Genomic DNA, 19328 nt, shown 5'->3' on the forward strand with positions numbered 1-19328 from the left:
TTCCCTTGTGGTCTTGTTAATATTAATTGTACTTCTTACACCAACAATTTTAGATATTTTTATTAGAGACCCTTTAGTGAAACAAATGACCAAGTTGTTCCTTTCACAGTGGGCTCTTGAAAACATAAGAGGCAAATCTGTGGCCAATGGTAGTGTCTGTGCTTATGCAGTTTTAGCTTTACTCCTGGTCCCAGTTTGTGATCCTTTGTTTGCTTTTCTTTCTTTTTCCACCTGCTTTTCTTTTGTAGCATCTGGTTGTAGTTTATGGAACCAGGCAAAATTTAAATCAATATCTGTGTGCATGTACCCCACCACCCGCATATTCACGAAATGCATATCCATGGTGCATTTTGGACTCTCTCTCCAGAAGGCTGGCTTGCCAACACAGGGACTATTAAGGTTCTATAACTACTCAACATACTTGCTGATAACAAGAAGGTCATCAAAAAGAAACTGATAATTAGGAGGATTATCACAACCATCAATTTACAATCCCTTTGGTGAGTGTTGGTTGCATTTAATGACTCACTGAAGATCAAGTCACACTCCCTTTCAGCAGTAATGTGAGCTTAATAAGCATTAGTGTGATGAGGGCAATGAGTAAACAATCATCTTTGTGATGATTACAATTTGGTCTAGGCAGGAGGGAAAATATTCTTGACTGGGCTTGCTTGACTGTGACAGGAGATGGAGAGGCAGAAGCCGGTAGAGGAAAGGAGAGGGCTGATGGGTTTAAAAAATGTCAAGGAAATGAGCTTAAGAGACTTGGAGTTGGGGTAGGGCAGAGAGTGTGTGTGGAGGATTAAAGGAAGTCACAGGGTGCTTGATTCAGAGTGGGAGTGAGAGAAGCAGCACACTGGTGTATGTAAGAGAGCATGGCTCAGATTACTGGCTCCATTGCTTACTGTGTGACCGTGGGCAAGTCACTTGACCTCTGTGTCTCAATGTCCTCAACTGGAAAAGCAGAATAAGCACCTCCCCCATAGAGTTGGTGAGGAATTAAATGGGGATAATTCATGTAAAGTGCTCTGATCAGTGCTTGGTGCATTTATGGGTATTCAATAATTGGTAGTACTTAGGCTGCTGCTGTTACACTGTAGAATAGAGAATGCAAAGGTTCTTATCTCAGGCTTCTGAGAGGATTGTGCAGCATTTTGAAAGTGGAAATGTAATTCTGGGAGCCATCTTATGTTATTTAAGCAACATACAGACTTATAACTTGTATTATGTATTATATGCCACGTATTTTATCGGTCATTTCATTTATACTGTGTTCTTACAATCTCATCTCCCCCTATATTTCTGCACATCAACATATAAGCCTGGACACATAGTAGATGCTCAGTAAGGACTCATTGAGTTGAATTGAGGGGTGTACTTAATAAATAACATTTTGGAATAATGTAGACTTTTGTGAGCTGGAAATTGCAAATGAAAATATTATCATGAAAATACCACTAATAATATTAAGCATAAGATTATATAGGGTTTTTGGCTTTTCTCAACTTTTCCATAAACACATTAGTCCTCACAAGCCCAGTGAGGTGGACAACATGCTACCATCAGCCCCATTTTACAGACGAGGAAATGTGTGTGTCAGTGAGGTTCAATCTTGAGCTTAGATGCCACAGCCAATAGGTGATGGAGCTGGAGTCAGAATTCAGGTCTTTGGACACCTCCATCAAAGAAATGGTTGTTCATACTGTTTGGAGTCAGGAAACCTTGGATCTGTCATTAACTACTTAGGAACCTGTGTGGAGTTTCTCTTCTTCACCTGTAATGTGAAGGAGTTTACAAACTCAAATTTTTACAGGGTCAGATACGTGCGAACTGCAGGTGGATGCCGAGATAGGGGAGTGGGGACAACTGTGAGTAACTGCAGATCGCTGCTCTACCTGAAGGGGGCAGCTGCTGGTCAGCTGGTGTGCAGGAAATGAAGGCCCCCACATGGACAACACTAACAAGTTTTTCAAGAAAAGCCCTAAATTTGGCTTTTTATATGAATTTCCCAATTTTAAGTATTGATAACTAATTCAAATGAAAAGCAAACATACACATTATAACGGCCAAATTAAAAAATATGTGGGCCAAATCAGGCCCAAATTACCAGATTGCACCCTCTATATGAGAAGATTTTCAACGGCCCTTTCAGCTCTAAGAGGCAATGAAAAAGGCCAGTAGCTTCCTGCTGAAAGGCAGGAAATTATTTATCTCCACTCATGGTCAAAACTCATCATCTCTGTTTCCATCAGAGAATATTCCTTGGTACCAGGGGGTGATGCCACCCCAAGCCTCCAAATTCTCACTTGCCCAGAGAAGATGGAATTACCATGCCACACTGCAGTGAGTGACAGATGTAGATGCAGGGGAGAGAAAAGCAGACCTGGGTTTAATTATGTAAATCTATGGCTACGCTTTAATAAAGCAGTGCAATAAAACTGTCATAACTGCCAAGTTTGGGAAATAGGATGAGCGAGGTTTTCATTCCCGGTACTATATTTGGGAAGAAAAAAATAAGAAGAAAAATGCAGAAGCGCTGATTCATCTCTGAAACCCTTTAGAAGCATGTCAGAGATTCCTGGGCTTCTTGCCCCTGCCAAACGACATTTGCAGTGACAACTGGTGCCGAAACCCTAGCAACCCACACAGAACTCCTTGGGAAAGGAGAAAGCTGAAGTTTCAAGGTTGATGTTTTCTAATGAGATCTCAGACAGACAAGCTTTCTAGTATTACCTGCCAACTCTTCCTCAAACTAGTTAGCCTTCTCTTTGCCTTACAACCCTCCTTCTGCTGCTTTTTGCTAGAATGTGACAAAAGGTGACCTGGGCTTGCCATTTTTTTTTTTGAAGGAAAATTTGTATTATTTTAATTATTTTTATGTACAGAAAACTTAACAGTGTACATTTAACCCAGTTTAGTGGCAAGTTCTTTAGCCTTTGCCTTTTCGAGCTTGGCAATACGAGCCACGGACTTAGGTCCCAGGACGTTGCCGCCCCAGTGATGGTGGATCTTATCGTATCTGTCGTTGTAATTGGTCCTGATAGCTTCCACCAGCTTAGCCAAAGTGGCTTTGTCTTCCGAGTTCACCTGTGTGAAGGCGACAGTGGCGCAGGTCTTCCTGTGGACGAGACGTCCCAGTCTTGCCTTCCCCTTGATAATGCAGTAAGGGACCCCCATTTTACGACACAGGGCAGGCAAGAAGACAACCAGCTTGATGGGATCCACGTCGTGTGCAATCACCACCAGCTGAGCTTTCTTATTCTCCACCAAGGTGGTGAGGGTGTTAACTCCTGCTCGAAGAACAGGTGGTCTCTTGATGGGGATGTCCCCTTTGCCAGCAGCTTTCTTCTCTGCCGGGGCCAATAGCCTCTGCCTCTTCTCTTGCTTTGTCTCTGGTCTGTACTTGTGGGCCAGCTTAAGCAGCTGAGTAGCTGTTTGGCGGTCCAGGGCCTGGGTGAACTGGTTAATCGCAGGAGGCACTTTCAGTCGCTTATAGAGGATGGCTCTCTGCCGCTGCAACCTGATATAGCGGGGCCATTTCCCAAAGCGGGTGAGGTCTCTTTTGGGCTGGATGTCCTGTCCCATGCCAAAATTCTTAGGCCTTTTCTCAAACAGGGGATTCACCGCTTTCTTAGCCTCCTGCTTCTTCACGACAGCAGGGGCCGGAGCCACCTTCTTTCCCTTGGCTTTCTTTCCTTTCGGCATCTTGGGCGGCGGGAGGAGAGCGGGCTTGCCATTTTTGAAAACTGGTGGTAGTGGGCTTGTGAATGTGGTGGCAGGTATTTCTTTCCCCGTCGGGTGGTGGGGGCTGGAGTGCTGTTCTCCGTGTTTTAACTATCCAAATATGTGCTTGTTTGTTTTGATTTCAGTGTTTTTTAGAAAACCCTATTTTCATATTATAGGGCTAGGATTTCCACGGCCAGGACTCTATTGGTCATGAGCAGCAGATGGCCACCCTAAAGAGCTAAGCCACAAGTGCCCATAGGAGTGGAATTCCCAGAGCAGATGCTTTGTACTTTATGGATATCCAGTTCTATTACCAGGTTAGACTTTTGCCAATAAAGAAAACTGAAAGGGCAACCACTCTCTCATTTCTTCAGCAAATAAACAAACAACTTGCATGGAAAAAGAGAGAGGGAGCATGAGAGAGAGACAGAGAGAGAAACTGTAAATTAAAACAGTGTTCTGGGCCATATGAATCAATGAAAGGTTTAGGAACCTTATTTGCATTCTAAATTAAACTATTAAGAATTTACATGTCAGTTAGGGAACAATGAGGGAATATTAAGGAATTATTATTATTATTATTATTTTAGATAGAGTCTTGCTCTGTCACCCAGGCTGGAGTACAGTGGCGTGATCATGGCTCACTGCAGCCTGGATCTCCTGGGCCCAAACAATCCTCTTGCTTCAGCCTTCCAAGTAGTTGGGACTATAGGCATGTGCCACCACACCTGGCTGATTTTTAGTTTTTTTATAGATACATGGTCTCCCTACATTGCCCAGGCTGGTCTCCAGTTCCTGGGCTCATGGGATCCTCCTGCCTTGGCCTCCTAAAGTGCTGGAATTACAGGCATGAGCCGCCGTGCCCAGCCTAAAGTTTTTACAGGTGATAATAATATTGTGGTTCTGTTTTTAAAAAGTCTTTATCTTTTAGAGATATGTGCTAAAATATTTATGGATAAAGTAATGTAATGTCTGGAATTAAAAGAAAGTAATCTGTGGATGGAAGAGTGGGGCGGTGAGGTAGAGCCAGCTTGTACTTGTTGGAAAGAATTGGTGGTCAGAATTTCAGGAATTTCGTGAGCTGGTGGTAAAGAGTCATTATTAAAAATTAAATTCTATGAACTTACACTTAAAAAAACTTTAAGAAGCTAATAAATACTCAAAACTTACTGCTTGCTAGTTATTTTACTACAATTACTATGATCTGTGCTCTTGAAATTATTGCATTGATTATATCTATATGGTGAAAATACTATATAACTGTGTTTCTGCACATCTCTTTCCAGTCCTCAGTTGGCACCATCATATTGGTAACTTGAAGTCTGCCACAGAAATCTACAAATCAGGGATTTCTCCAGGGAGAGCTGATGGTTTTCCATTTGCCACCGCACTGCTGGAGGAGTAGGAAGGGTTTGAATAAAACAAGATAGCTCATGAGTTGATAATCGTCTTGAAGCAGAGTGAAAGGAACATGGGGGCTCATTACATTATTCTCTCTACTTTTACATATGTTAAACTTGTCTATATTGAAAAGTTTAAAGAAATGTGCTGGCTCAGGCATTCTCTTCGATAGATAAATGTTGCAGTGTTGAGGATTCAGACAGGTAATGAAGACCCTGTGGTGCAAAGGAAAAAGCAATGATCTTAAGGGCAGGGGATGTGGATTCCTTGACTAGCTTTGCTCCTGATGAGCTGTGGGACTTGAGGAAGTCAGTTAGGATCTCTGTGTCCCATAATTCCTGATACACAGTTTGCCCTTAATAATAGTTTGTGACATTTATGGCAATCAGGTAAGTGCAAGGATGAGTTAAAAGTACAGGTGAGATTGTGGAGACATAATAAAGAGTTGCCAAACAAGAGAATTATTCTTCACAACTTATTTCTCATTTATTCTTGATGAAAACTCTGAGTCATTAAATATCTCCCTGAAATTTTTCTCTAGAGTAATTTTATCTTCTTGGCTCATGGTGATGGATCTTTCTGGGGAGAGAACTACTTCAGATTAGGGAAATACCTGGAGCACAGAAGTTAAAAGTGCAGGCTGCCAAAAAGTGGAAATAATCCAAATATCCATCTCCTGATGAATAGATACACACAATGTGGTATATCCATATAATGGAATACTATTTGGCCATGAAAGGGAATGAAGTACTGATGCATGCTGCAGCATGGATGAACCTTGAAAACCTCCTGCTAAAGGAAATAAGCCAGTCACAAAAGGACACATTATATGATTTCGTTTATATGAAATGTTCAGAATAGGCCAATCTACAGAGACAGAAAGTAGATTAGCAGTTCCCGGGCCCTAAGGAATGGGGAATTGGGAGATGACAGCTAAGGGATAAGGTCTTTCTTTCTGGGGTGATGAAAATATCCTAAAATTGATTGTGGTGATGGTTACAAAACTCTATGAATATACTAAGACCAAGGCTGGGCATGGTGGCTCACACTTATAATCCCAGCACTTTGGGAGGCCAAGGTGGGCCGATCACCTGAGGTCAGGAGTTCGAGACCAGCCTGGCCAACATGGTGAAACCAAATCTCTATTAAAAATACAAAAAAATTAGCCAGGCATGGTGGCTCAAGTCTGTAATCCCAGCTACTTGGGAGGCTGAGGCACGAGAATCGCTTAAACCCAAGAGGCCGAGGTTGCAGTGAGCTGAGATTGTGCCGCTGCACTCCAGCTTGGGGGACAGAGTGAGACTCTGTCTGAAAAAACAAAACAAAATATATATTTATATATGCATACACTAAGACCATAGAATTGTATATTTAAAATGGGTGAATTATATGGTATGTGAATTATATCTCAATCAAGTTGTCAAAAAAGGTGCAAGCTGCCTGTGTTCAAATCCTGATTTAGTTGCTTATCAGCTGGGGGACACATGACAAGTTTTCTTAACATTCATCTGCTTATTTTCTCATCTATAAAATGGGGATAAAGGTGATGCTTACCTCATTGGATTTTTGTGAAGATTAAATTTAATCCTTATGTAGAAAACATAAAAATGCTTATAGTGTGGCCTATACATGGAAAGAGGGCAAGTAATGTTAGCTACTATCATATTCTTGTTACAGGGGAAGAATAGTGGAAAAGAGGGGGAAAGAGTCTGCTGACGGTTTTTTTTTTTTTTTGAGACCGAACCTCGGCCTCCTGGGTTCAAGTGATTCTCCTGCCTCAGCCTTCGTGAGTAGCTGGGATTACAGGCACACACCACCATGCCCATCTAATTTTGTATTTTTAGTAGAGATGGGGTTTATCCATGTTGGTCAGGCTGGTTTTGAACTCCGAACCTCAGATGATCTGCCCACCTCGGCCTCCCAAAATTCTGGGATTACAGGTGTGAGCCACTGTGCCTGGCCTTTTTTTTTTTTTTTTTTTCTCTATCTAATCATGGCCTGGGGAAGCAAAAATGTAATGAAAGAACTTCAGGTAATACCAGCGTAGTGAATTATAGAGTGACCTCCAAAAGATGTCCTAACCCCTGAAACCTGTGAATATAATCATATTTGTAAAAATGGTCATTGCATATTAAGTAAGAATCTTGAGGTGAGATCATCCTGAATAATCCCAATGGGAGTTAAATTCAATAACAGGTGCCCTTATAAGAGAAAGGCAGAAGGAGATTAGATACGTAGAGAAGAAAGCCATGTGAAGATGTTGGCAGAGATTGGAGTTATGCAGCCCAAACCAAGAAATGCCTGCAGCCAGCAGCAGTGGAGGAGGCAAGGAAGGCTTCTCCCCTAGTGCCTTCAGAGGGAGTGCAGCCTGCTGACACCTTGATTTGGGACCTCTGGCCTCCACATTGTGAGAGTTGAATTTGTATATATTTTTTAAAAAACAATAAATTTTATTGTGTATATTCAAGGTTTACAATGACATGATGTTATGGGATACATATAGATAGTAAAATGGTTACTCAGTAGCAGAAAAACAAATGACTGCTCTAAATTCCACCTTAATCCCACAGAAGGAGGACTCTTTGGAAACACTCTCTCCACTGCCTTGAGGATCAATTCAGAGAGAACTCACACATCGTTCTCTGTGTATTGCCAATCTAATCAATAGGCAGTCACAACAAAGAAGATTGATGGAGATTGGGATGGATAACTGGTGTGAACGTTGAGGGGAAGGTTTAGTTGAACCAAATAAGTTAGACTCTCTTCTTTTCCCCCCTTAATCATGTTAGATTTCCATGTCTTAGGGGAAGCATCACTTTTATTGGCCATTAAGAGGGAAAGGTTTTATGATCAAATTGCAGATGTAATTGTTAAGCTAAATTAAATTGTCAGGAGCTCAAAGAAGGCTTCTCTGTTGATAGGAGCTCAGTTCGCTCAACAAGCAGTGTATGCTTCTGTGATGTTTTCCAGATAACTGACATGGCCTGTATGGAGGAGGTTAGCCCTCACTTTGGTTTTTTTTTTTTTTTTTGAGACGGAGTATCCCGCTGTCACCCAGGCTGGAGTGCAGTGGCGCCATCTCGGCTTACTGCAAGCTCCGCCTCCCGGGTTCACACCATTCTCCTGCCTCAGCCTCCCGAGTAGCTGGGACTACAGGTGCCCGCCACCACGCCCGGCTAATTTTTTGTATTTTTAGTAGAGACGGGGTTTCACTGTGGTCTCAATCGCCTGACCTCGTGATCCGCCCGCCTCAGCTGGTTTTTTAAAACCTTTTGGAGAAGAGGCTGAGTGTTAGGCTACATCTTATTTCTTTCGACTCATGTTTTGCAGGGAAACTATTATTGCAGAGTTTTTCTGGTCTTGGACAACCATTGTTTCATTAAGTGGCTTCTGAGATCTGGACACCAAGGGGTTAGATGAGCTATCAGGAATTTCATACTAGCAGAAAATAGAAAGCTCTTATTTTATTTATTTTTTATTGCTAAATTCCATTACACATTGGTAACAACTCTCAGGGCAGAGCATCTCAAGGTTTTATTGTGCTCCCTTAGTTGTCAGCCAACTGATCTTTGGTGCTAAGCCTTCTTGTTGCTCGCAAGTTAGTGTTTGTCATTCCTGGGAAAGGTTCTGTTATTTTCAAATTGAGCTTTCTGAATCCTGCTTTTTTACTTTTCTTTCTCAATTTTTTTTTGACCCGCAACAATGCATATCACCTTTTCCTTCCACAGACCATATTCGAATTTATAGTATTGTGACAGAGGAAATATTGCTTTATCTCTTTGCCTATTAAGTAGAACATCTCAGTTTAAAGTACTTCACATCTGTATTTTCATCATACTTGATCCTATTATAATGTGTGACATTCCTAGAGGGACTTATGGTGGGCTCTGGCCCCACTTTGAAGCCAGTGCTGCCTATCTGGTTGGCCTTCCCTGGACTCATTCATATACTGTGGGCAAGTGGGATCTCTCAGGTTAAGTACTTCTTTTTAAAAATACAGGAGGGTTCTTTGAGCTTGGACCTTATACAAAAGCTAAAATAGTTGAGAATGACTGTATAAAATTAATTTATATTAAAATTTATAATTATGAGAGCTAGAATCTATATGGAAGCTAAGACTCCTTGTCCCTTATGATCTACATAAAGTGTGGTTCAAAGCCACGTTCCAAGTGCTCTGGAAAAATCTATCCCGTCTTTCAGAGTTCTCTAATTCCTAGGTGCTTTTATTATTTCAGGCACTTTTGTCTCTGGCTTTCTGTCTCTACAGGATTCCTATTCTTTTTTTGGGGGTTTGATGCTTGTCTTTTTTCTCTGACCCAGATGTGAGACTTCCTTACTTTCTCTCTCTCTCTCTCTCTCTCTCACACACACACACACACGCATGCACATCACCTGCACAATCTGTTCACTCAAGGTCTTTGCATGTGGCAGCTTTTACTGAAGGTTTAGGGAGACAAGGGAAGGGTTTTGTTGAGATCTATGAAAACAGTCTCAGATTGTGTATTAGACATTATTAGCTCTTAAAAGTTCTCTAGCGTTTTGGTCATTTTATTTATTTAACCATCCTTTTCTTTTCCTCTCACTCTCTTCCTATGACATATGCAAATGTCTTGAGACATTTTTTGGTTGTTGAAACTGGGGGTGGGAGGACTGGTGTCTAGCAGGTTGAGGCCAGGGATGCTGCTAAACATCCTAGAATGCACAGGACGGCCTCCACAACAAAGCATGGTCAGGCCAATGTGTCAATAGTGGTGACATACTTCTTCTATCTTGCTTCCTTACCTCTCTTTTCTTCTCTCTTTATGAATTCCTGTTTATTTCTAATGCAGAACACTTTATCGATCACACTTGTTGCTTTGTCTCTTTGGCTCACCTCACCACTATCGACATATTGACCTGACCATGCTTTGTTGCGGAGGCTGTCCTGTGCATTCTAGGATGTTTAGCAGCATCCTTGGCCTCAACCTGCTAGACACGAGTCCTCCTACCCCCAGTCTCAACAACCAAAAAATGTTTCAAGACTGGCCTATGTCCTGGAGAGGGAGTCAGGAGGAAAAGCAATTCCAAACAACAGTTCCTGCTCTCAGGATTACATCTTTCACCTTTGTGCATTGTTCTAAATAAAAGCACTGCCTGTTCCTGAAAGGAAATCTAGGACCGAGTGTTAGGGTTCTTTTTTTTAATGCTCCTGCTTAAGTAATACTTACTGAAGAACACTGTATGCCAGGAACTGAGCTAAGCATTTTATGTACATCATATCACCTAAGCACATGCAGTTATCAAGTTATTTTAAGTGTCAACATATACACACATATATTCTTAACTATATGCATTATACATGCATGCATGTACGTATATATGTACGCATACATACAAATATATGTTGTCAAATGTTCTCAAATCCTCTGGTCTTGTGATAGAATGGTTTAAGTGATTTATAAATAAACCCCATCCCAAGTACCATGTGGGGTGTGCCATTGTCTTCCCTGGGATAGCAGGTTTGCTGAGGCAGGTTTCCATTTCCCTGTCAGTCCCTGGAGCTGCCTGCGTGTCCGTGGTTACCTGCTCTAGTCTGTGCTCCTGGATCCTGCACTCACTGACCTCTCTGTTTTCCTCCAGGCTGGACACTACCCCTTCCCATCTTTGTCCTTAATTTCTGAAAGCACAATCAACACAAATCTGTTGTGAATAGTAAGCCTTTTTTTTTTTTAGGGTTTGCGGATAATGGAAAAGAAACACACCCCAGGGTAGGGAACAACTTAAAGTCCTTTTCCTTGTCTTGTTATTTCTCTAAAAATTTACCCTTCTTTGTTGAAGATGTTGAATTAACTTAAAGTTGAATATCAAACACTGATTTTAAAATGTCTCGTGCATTCCTTTGGGAATTTCTCACTGGCTGCTATAGGGGAACAATAACCCCTGTAGTTTCTTAGTTGGAACAGACTCCTGTGACAAAAGGCAGATTAACAAGAGAAAAATAAACAGAAGTTTATTAACATGTATATTTCATATATACATGGGATACACCCAAAGAATGAGTAATTCTCAAAGAAGTGGCTTTGAATTCCAGCCAATTTAACATCTTCAACAAAGAAGAGTAAATTTTTAGAGAAGTGACAAGACAAAGGAAAAGGACTTTGAATCTCTAGGGACAGCATCTTGAGGGAAGGCAGGTTAAGGTTAGTTAGTAAAGCTTATTAATATAGATTCCTCTGGTATCACGTCCAGATGATGTGTCCAAAGTAGTTTTCAATGGTTAACCTTTGTTCTCCCTGGTAGAGGAAGGGTGCACAGGATACCTTTTGGGATTGTAAATCTTTGTCTTGCCTTTACACAAATGGAAGGCAGAAAGCTTTTCTGTATCTGCTTCAACTTAATTGCTGTCAGTTCAACAATCCATCATATTTTGGAGTGGCATATTCTGGTCTCCCACACTGCCTTTGTCATCAGTCCTGCGGGTTCTGCCATGTTATTGGCCTCCTTTCTTCATCCTCCTCCTTTTTCCCACCTTCCAGCCTCAATCTGTAAGTCACACAACATCTCCAGCATTCTTTGTCATCCCTGACTCCTGCTGGTCCACACAGAGCACACTGAATGGGTTTCTTAATCCTACCAGAGCTTGTATTCTAATTGTAGACAATAATGGCTGTTTTGTCTTTGACTATCTGATAGCAGACTTTAGAATACAGTGTTTTCATTCCCCATGTTTTTGTTGCTTTAGCTGTTTCTTCCTAGTGGCTTTCTTCCACTGCAGGAATCCAGCATGAAAACACTGGAACTGGAGGAGGTGGAGCTGGGAAGTGCATGCCTGCAAGGTGTTTCTTGATGATGTAGTTTAGCCACCACTGCAGGACCACAAGCCAGAGCTTAAAGGAATCTTTTGACCCTTTTGGTTTTGGTGAAAAGAGAACAACATTAGAAAGTCTTGCTTCATAAGTCAACAAACAATTATTCTGTTTTTTTTTCCTATTATAGTATCAGGCACTCTGGCAGATACAGTGGAATATTTGCTCTTTAAACATTCATTCCGATTCTCAATAATCTTGGAAGATAGATAGATCAACTCGTAGTACCATAACTTTACAGAACGAAGAAGAAACAGCAGAAAATAAAATGTCCTGCAATATTCACCATTTTAATTCCTCCTTCCTCCACACTCCCCCATCATTTTTTGCTTTTTCCTCATTGAGCCGCATATTTAATTTTACTTATAGTTAATTATTTACAGCTTATAGATGAAGAAACATTCCTAGGACAATAAAGCAATTTGACTAAAAAGAGGTAATAGAATAAGGAAAGACATTTACAAAGTATGTGAAAGATTTTCAGTTATAATTCCTAATATCCTCCTGTAATATTTGAGGAAGACCCTAGACAATCAGATTAGATTTAGATGTGGATTTAACAAGCATTTAATTCAGCATTGTTGATGAGCCAGGTACTTGGAAGTGCCTGTTAAAGGGATGAATGAATTGTGCCATATTCCTCATGGGTTCCTTAGGAGCTAGTATTTTTCTAGACATGAAGGCAAAGTTCAGAGAAGGAGAGTGACTTGTCCAAGGTCACAACAGCTAGTAATCAGCAGAAGCAGGATTCAAATGTGGATGACTGACTCCAAACCCTAAATTCCTTGGTATACTGCCACATCATTTGCTTCCTACATCAATTAATTGAGGAAGTGCTTGCCTCACAGACATTTGTTAAAAGGATTTTACTAATAATGCTGTTGCAAAGACAGAGCCCATTTAGCTGTATTCCTGGTAACGCACACCTGTCTGATGGAATCCAGTTGGGATTTTAGAAAGAAACATAATCTACAGGAGAACTTGCATGTGTGTGGCCTGAAAGCTGAATAACTTCTGTGGTAGCCAGTATCCAGGATGGTCCCCAATAATCCCCCATTCCTGGAATTCACACCCTTGTGCAGTCACCTCATATTAGCATATGGTAGAAGAGATGGTATATCCTTTCCAAAATGAGGCTATAAAAAAGACTGCAGCTTTGTCTTGAACACTCTTTCAGGGCTTGAGCTGGAGGAGGTCTCATAAGGGCCACCTTACATTTTCTCCTAGGCACCTCACCTTCATCTGTCCCTGCTTCATGCCCTGTCTCGAATCTCTAGGTCTGGGGCAGGTTGGTTGCCATGTTGTGAACAGCCTCATGAACAGGACTATGTGGCTGGGAACTCAGGCCTCTGGTCAGTGAGAAACAGAGGCATGGCAGAAACTATGTGAGTGAACTTGGGAGTAAAATCTTCAGCCCCAGTTGGGCCTTCAGATGACTGCAGCCTCGTGAGACTCCCTGAGCCAGAACCACCTAGCTAAGCTGCTTTCAGATTCCTGACACAACAGCTGGGCTCTTGCTAGCCTTCTTCTCAACTCACCATCAGGTCCACCTTTGTACATCAAGGGGTGTTGACTAGTCACTCCTCATTTTTTCTTTTCTCTCCTTAAGGGGCAGTTATAATTTTAAATAATAATAGCTATTTTTTCTCTTATCCTGATTTGGTAGGAACTTGTGAATACCCCAAATGTACAGAGTGAATGAAAGCACCTGCTACTTAAGCTTTATGTTTCTTTCCTGAATGAAACTCATCAACATCCTGCACAATCCCTTCAGGTGCAGTAAGCAGATTTGTGAGTGTTGATGGTGATGTGTGCCCAATGGTGTCTGACAGGGCATGGTGCCAGCCCAGCAGTAGCAGCACCAGGAGAGCCCAGGGCTGCAGATGGGGCCCCAGTTCTGATCCCATCTCTGTGCTCGACCAGCTCTGTGACTTTTATCAAGTCCTCCTACTTTTCTGCCTCATAGTTTACCTATAAGAGGGAAATGAGATCATTATGAGGATGGACTGAGATAATAAATGGGACAATGCATTGAAAAGCACAAAGGGTAATACAAATGCTATGTAGTATTAATCAGGGTTCTAGTTATTATGACTGTGTTAAATAACCCATTACGTGATAGACAGCTTTAAGTGGAAATAAGGGCCTTCCCCCCAACACAGGTGAATTTACTTTACAAAGTGGGAATGATTCCTCATCCTCAGTCAGGTCATGATGGATGTGCCCATTCATGCATTCATTCACTCAAGAAATATTTACCATGTGCCCACAATGTGTTAGGCAATGTTCCAGGCTCTTGAGACACCTAAGTGAACACAACACATGAAGACCCTTGCCCACACAGAGCCTTCTCTGATGGGTGTGCGGGGCAGGCCTGAGATGGCTGTGCTTCGAGCCAAGGGAGAGTGGCTGAAAGCTGGAGTTAGCAGTCTGAGGTTGGACCTCCAAATCCATGTAGGCATTGTGCTGGAAGAGGGAGCTCTGTGCAAAGGAGAGACAATTAGTGCAAATGTTCAAGGGGACCTAAAGGAGTCAAAGTCTGGAGGAATTCCTGAGCCAAAGGAAAAAGCGACTGTTACAGTCACATTTTTGGGAAATTCAAAATCTCTTCAGGGAAGAGGGTCTTGGTAAAAGAAAGAAATGTGGCAAAGGGAGAGGGAAATGGGAGATGTTGATCAAAGGGTAGAAGTTTCAGTTACACAAGATCATGAATGAGTTCTGGAGCCCTAAGATACAGCAATGTGACTATAGTTAACAAGGGCTTAATGTACTGTACTGCAATTTGCTAAGAGGATAGATCTTAAGCATTTCTTACCACAGTCAATCAGTATGCGGTAATGAGTATTTCAGTTAGCTCTTAATGGTGATTATTTTACCACATATGCATATATCAAAACAGCCAGTTGTTTACCTTAAATATATACAATTTTTATTTGCCAATCATTCCTGAATAAAGTCAAAAAACAGAGAAAGAAAATGAGTAGTCAACCCTCCCCCCACCACCTGATGATGAGTTGAGGAGTAGGCCTAGCCAGAACTGGATTGCTTTGCACCCCAGAATAAGAAGAAACAGGAGTTTCCTGTGGAGGACCAGTTCAGCAGGAGGGGTAGGTCACCTAGGGGAGAAGATGAATGTGAGGCTGAATGGTGAACTTGGGCTGCAGAGTTAAGAGCCTGTTTGATCAGGCTAAGGATTTAGAACATTATTTTTCATGCAATGGGAATTATGGATAATTTAGAGTAGAGGAATCATATAACCTGAGCAGATTCATCTGGCAGCAGGGTGTTGAATCAACTGGAAGGAGAAGAGGTGAAGAGATCATACTGGAAGGAAAAAGGATTTATGATTCTTTTGGTTATGGACTGAATTTGCCCCCCTCCTTCCAAATTAACATACCCAAGTCTCAATTCCCTGCATCTCTGAATGTGATTGCATTTGGAGAAAGGGTCTTAAAAGGGGGGCAATTAAATTAAAATGAGGCTGGTCAGGTGGGGCCCTAATTCAATAAAACTGGTATCTTTATAGGAGGGAGAGAGGTGCATGCACAGAAGAGTGATCAAGAGAAGAGGAAGCAAGACCGTAATCTTGGACTTCCAACTTCCAGAACTGTGAGACAACAAATTTCTGTTGTTTAAGCAAGCCGGCTGTGGTGTTTGGTTATGCCAGCCTTAGCAAAGGAATCCAGATTCCTCCCTTTTCAGAGGAGCATGGGTTTCCTATCCTGTAATGTGAAGCAATTCCTAATCCTAACTATGCATTAAGACTCTCCTGGAAAATGTTTTTAAAGATACTGATTCTTAGGATCCACCCACGAGTCATTTAATCAGAATCTCAGAGTTAATTTTCTGGACATCATTCATCTTTAAAGAAACTCCCAAATGGTTCTGATGTGTAGACATACTTGAGAGCCATGGCTTTAAGATAATGGACAAAGCAAGTCAGACTCTTATGTGTTATTGCCATATCTTCACAAAAATTTAAAAGGGAAAAATATCCTGACTGCAGGCTTGATAAATAAGATTTTAATCCTTAACTAGATGGTAGTGAACTCTCTTAAAGTAAAAGAAAATGCTTGATAGAAACATAAGGTGGCATTTGATGCAGGTCATTTGGTTTGTGGAGGGTGTAGACTAGAGCATGTGGTTAATGTGAAAGCTCTGTAGCCAGGTCTTCCTGTTTGGCCCACTTTCCAGCCAGGTTTAAACCCTGTTCAACCTTACTAGCTGTGTGACTGATTGTAAGTTACTTTATTTCACTTTGCCACAATTTACTTCTGACACATGGTAAATATTCAATTAATGTTTGATATGGTTTGGCTTTGTGTCCCCACCCAAATCTCATCTTGACTTGTAATCCCAGGTCTTGAGGGAGGAACCTGCTGGGAGGTGATTGGATCATGGAGAATAGTTTCCCCCATGCTATTCTCATGATATTGAGTGAGTTCTCATGAGATCTGATGGTTTTATAAGTGTTTGGCAAGTTCCGCCTTCATTGGCTTCTCTCTTCTGCTTCCATGTGAAAAAGGTCCTTGCTTCCCTTTTGCCTGCTGCCATGATTGTAAGTTTCTTGAGGCCTCCCCAAGCCATGCAGAACTGTGAGTCAATTAAACCTCTTTCCTTTATTAATTACCCAGTCCCAGGTAGTCTCTTTACAGCAGTGTGAGAACAGCCTAATACAATGTTAGCTTTTATTAGTAATCCTGAGGAATATCAGTGCAAACCCAAAGATCATGATGTGCTTGTTTGGTCACTAATGATTAGTTTTTTAGTTAGTTAAGCTAATGTTATAATTGATCAACAGACATCCAACTGGTTCAGAATATACCTCCAGGCCCCTTCTGTGGATTTTCCTGGAGGTTTGGGGTTTTATCAGAATTTTGGTTATTATCTTAGTACGTCAGAAGGAAGCTCAAAGTGATATAATAAAAATCAGTTTCAAATGGTTTCAGAATTTACAGGTATATAACATATAAATATTTCTCAGGGAGTTATGGGTTACCATCAGGGTGAATTACTGGGGAAATTTTCAGAAGTGACTCTTGCGTGTCCTCTAATCTGAAGAGCCTTCTGAGCTAAAGGAATCAAAATTTTCTGTCCATTCTTCTCTTATTTAACCCATGGGGGGATTTGGGGATCTTTCTGGAGCATGGTGATGGGAGTTCTATGGTTTAGTGCACCTTTCTTCTCTGTGCCCTACTTGGATCCCAGATGGAGTTTAGGTAAACTCTTCTCTCTTCTAAGCACAAGATACTTTGATGAAAGAACAGATTACCATCATTGGCAATTATTTCCTCTCAGCAAATGGTTTTTGCTGTTTTGAGCTATTGAACTTGGAATTCTGTGTCTTGCCATTGGAGTCACCTCTTTTAAAGTCTTTTATTTAAATGGTTGGTTTATCTGCAAGATATGACTAGGCTTATTCCCTTTATCCTAGTGTCTAATGAAATTGGAAAATTCCTTTCTGGTTCCTAAGAAGGAGATACAAATCAGTGTGGGCTAGAATGGGCTGGGCCTACTGTAAAATCCTGAGGCCACCCTGGTAGCATGCAGTGGAGAATTTTTCTTCCCTTAAGTGGCTGGACTGTGAGCATTTGGAAGGCAGAGACTGGACTTCATAGGCCTTGTATTTCCACAGTGCCTAGCCTGGGTGTCTGCACTTGGCAAATGACCAATAGATATGTGTTTCCTCAAAAAACTGCTTGGTTTGGATGTCTGACCTGCCATAGTTATTTCAGATACAGTAGAGAAGACCGAGGGCTATTTTTTAGGGCCCTTCTTTCTGTGCCAGAGGTAGAAATATTTAGGGGATGAGCCAATCATCAAAGAGGAAGCTGAGTCCAACTTCTTGTTCAAAGACTTCTCGATTAGAATAAGAATAGTAGAATAATTCCCCAAAAGAATAGTGGAAGAGGACCGAATAGCAGACATGCTCTTCTAATTAGAGCTTTCAGGCCAGGAAGACCCCAAAAGTTGTCACACTGCCTGCTTCTTGCAACCAGACCAGACTAGATTTGTGACAGCTGAGATACATAATATCTGATTGCATCTGTTTACATTAGGGCCTTCTTTGCCTTAATCTATGAGTTTGTCTGTGTACTAAATCATGAAAGCTTTCTGTGTGCTTTTCAGTGAAAGCATTTGACTTCCTTCCAAAGGGAAGCACATAATGAGTAGACACATTCCTCTTTCTCCTAAACCCAGCTGAGCCACTTACATTTACCTCCCTTTTCTCTCTTTCCCTCACTATGACTCCTCTCCTTTCCTTTTTCTGTTTCTAAAATAGACCATCAAAGTTTAATTGCTCAGTACCTTGCTAAGTGTGTGAATTCTCTTGAGGGCACTTACGTGTTTCCAAAAACAGGACTGAATCTGATCTGGACGAGTTTCAAGCAAGTAGATGTTGTGGTTTGGCAGGAAATAAGGGAAGCCTTTTATTTGAAGGTGTCAGGATGACATCACTGTCGGATCAGCAAATTTGAATAGCTCTGAAGCACTGGGGAATGGGCAATGTCTTGCTGATAACATGGGTAATATTTAAGAATAGGTGATAATTACTAAAGTGTTTTGAATTTCTAAAGAACTTAAAAATTACTCTGTAGGGCATTCAGTAGGAAAAAAAGCTGAAGAACTATGGGAGCTATGATAGAAAAGTAAGTGTAATGGAAAATAAGACAATTTCAGATAATATTGCTACGATTACCACCATGACCATCACCAACAGCACTAGCACCACCACTGCCACCACTACCACTGCCACTACTAGCTAAAAGTTATGGGGTACTTCCTATGTTCCAGGCACTATGCTAACTGCTTTACATTGATTCTCTCACTTCATGTGAATCATCTCACATCAATCTTACAAGGTAGGTACTACTATTATTCTTATTCTACACTTGAGGAAGCAGGTGTTAGCAAATTAAATAATTTGCTTTTGGATCTCCAGCTACAACATTCTGGAGCTGAAACTTAAAGCTGTGTTTATTTGCACAAAGCTCATATTCTTAACTGATACGCTATATAAATATAGCCCCTATAGATACATATATGTTGATTCAATGTTGGAAATTATATTGATTAGATAAGATCACTTTCCTTAGTATTATGAGCATATGTGGGGTGCACATGTATGTGTGTTTGAGTGCACTGTGCTGGTGACAAGGTAAGTTATAGAAATGGACAAAACTATTAACCTGAGCTTGGGAAGGCAAGCTCCAGCAGTGGGGATTAAGGATGCCTCTCCCTCTTCTCCTGAGAATGAATCATAAATGTGGTGTCCTTAAATCAGAATAATTGAGACCGAGAGGGAGAATGTTAGAGGGCTGAAGACATTTGATTCAAGGAAAGTGGTTCTGGCAT

General features: G+C 41.3%; 1 pseudogene; it reads right to left on the reverse strand.

Annotated features, from left to right (window-relative positions):
• Positions 1 to 2904: 2904 nt before the first annotated feature.
• Positions 2905 to 3709, reverse strand: LOC100580217 (annotated as a pseudogene).
• Between the last annotated feature and the right edge of the window lie 15619 nt (positions 3710 to 19328).

Source organism: Nomascus leucogenys, chromosome 18, assembly GCF_006542625.1.
Source record: "Nomascus leucogenys isolate Asia chromosome 18, Asia_NLE_v1, whole genome shotgun sequence".
NCBI lineage: Eukaryota > Metazoa > Chordata > Mammalia > Primates > Hylobatidae > Nomascus > Nomascus leucogenys.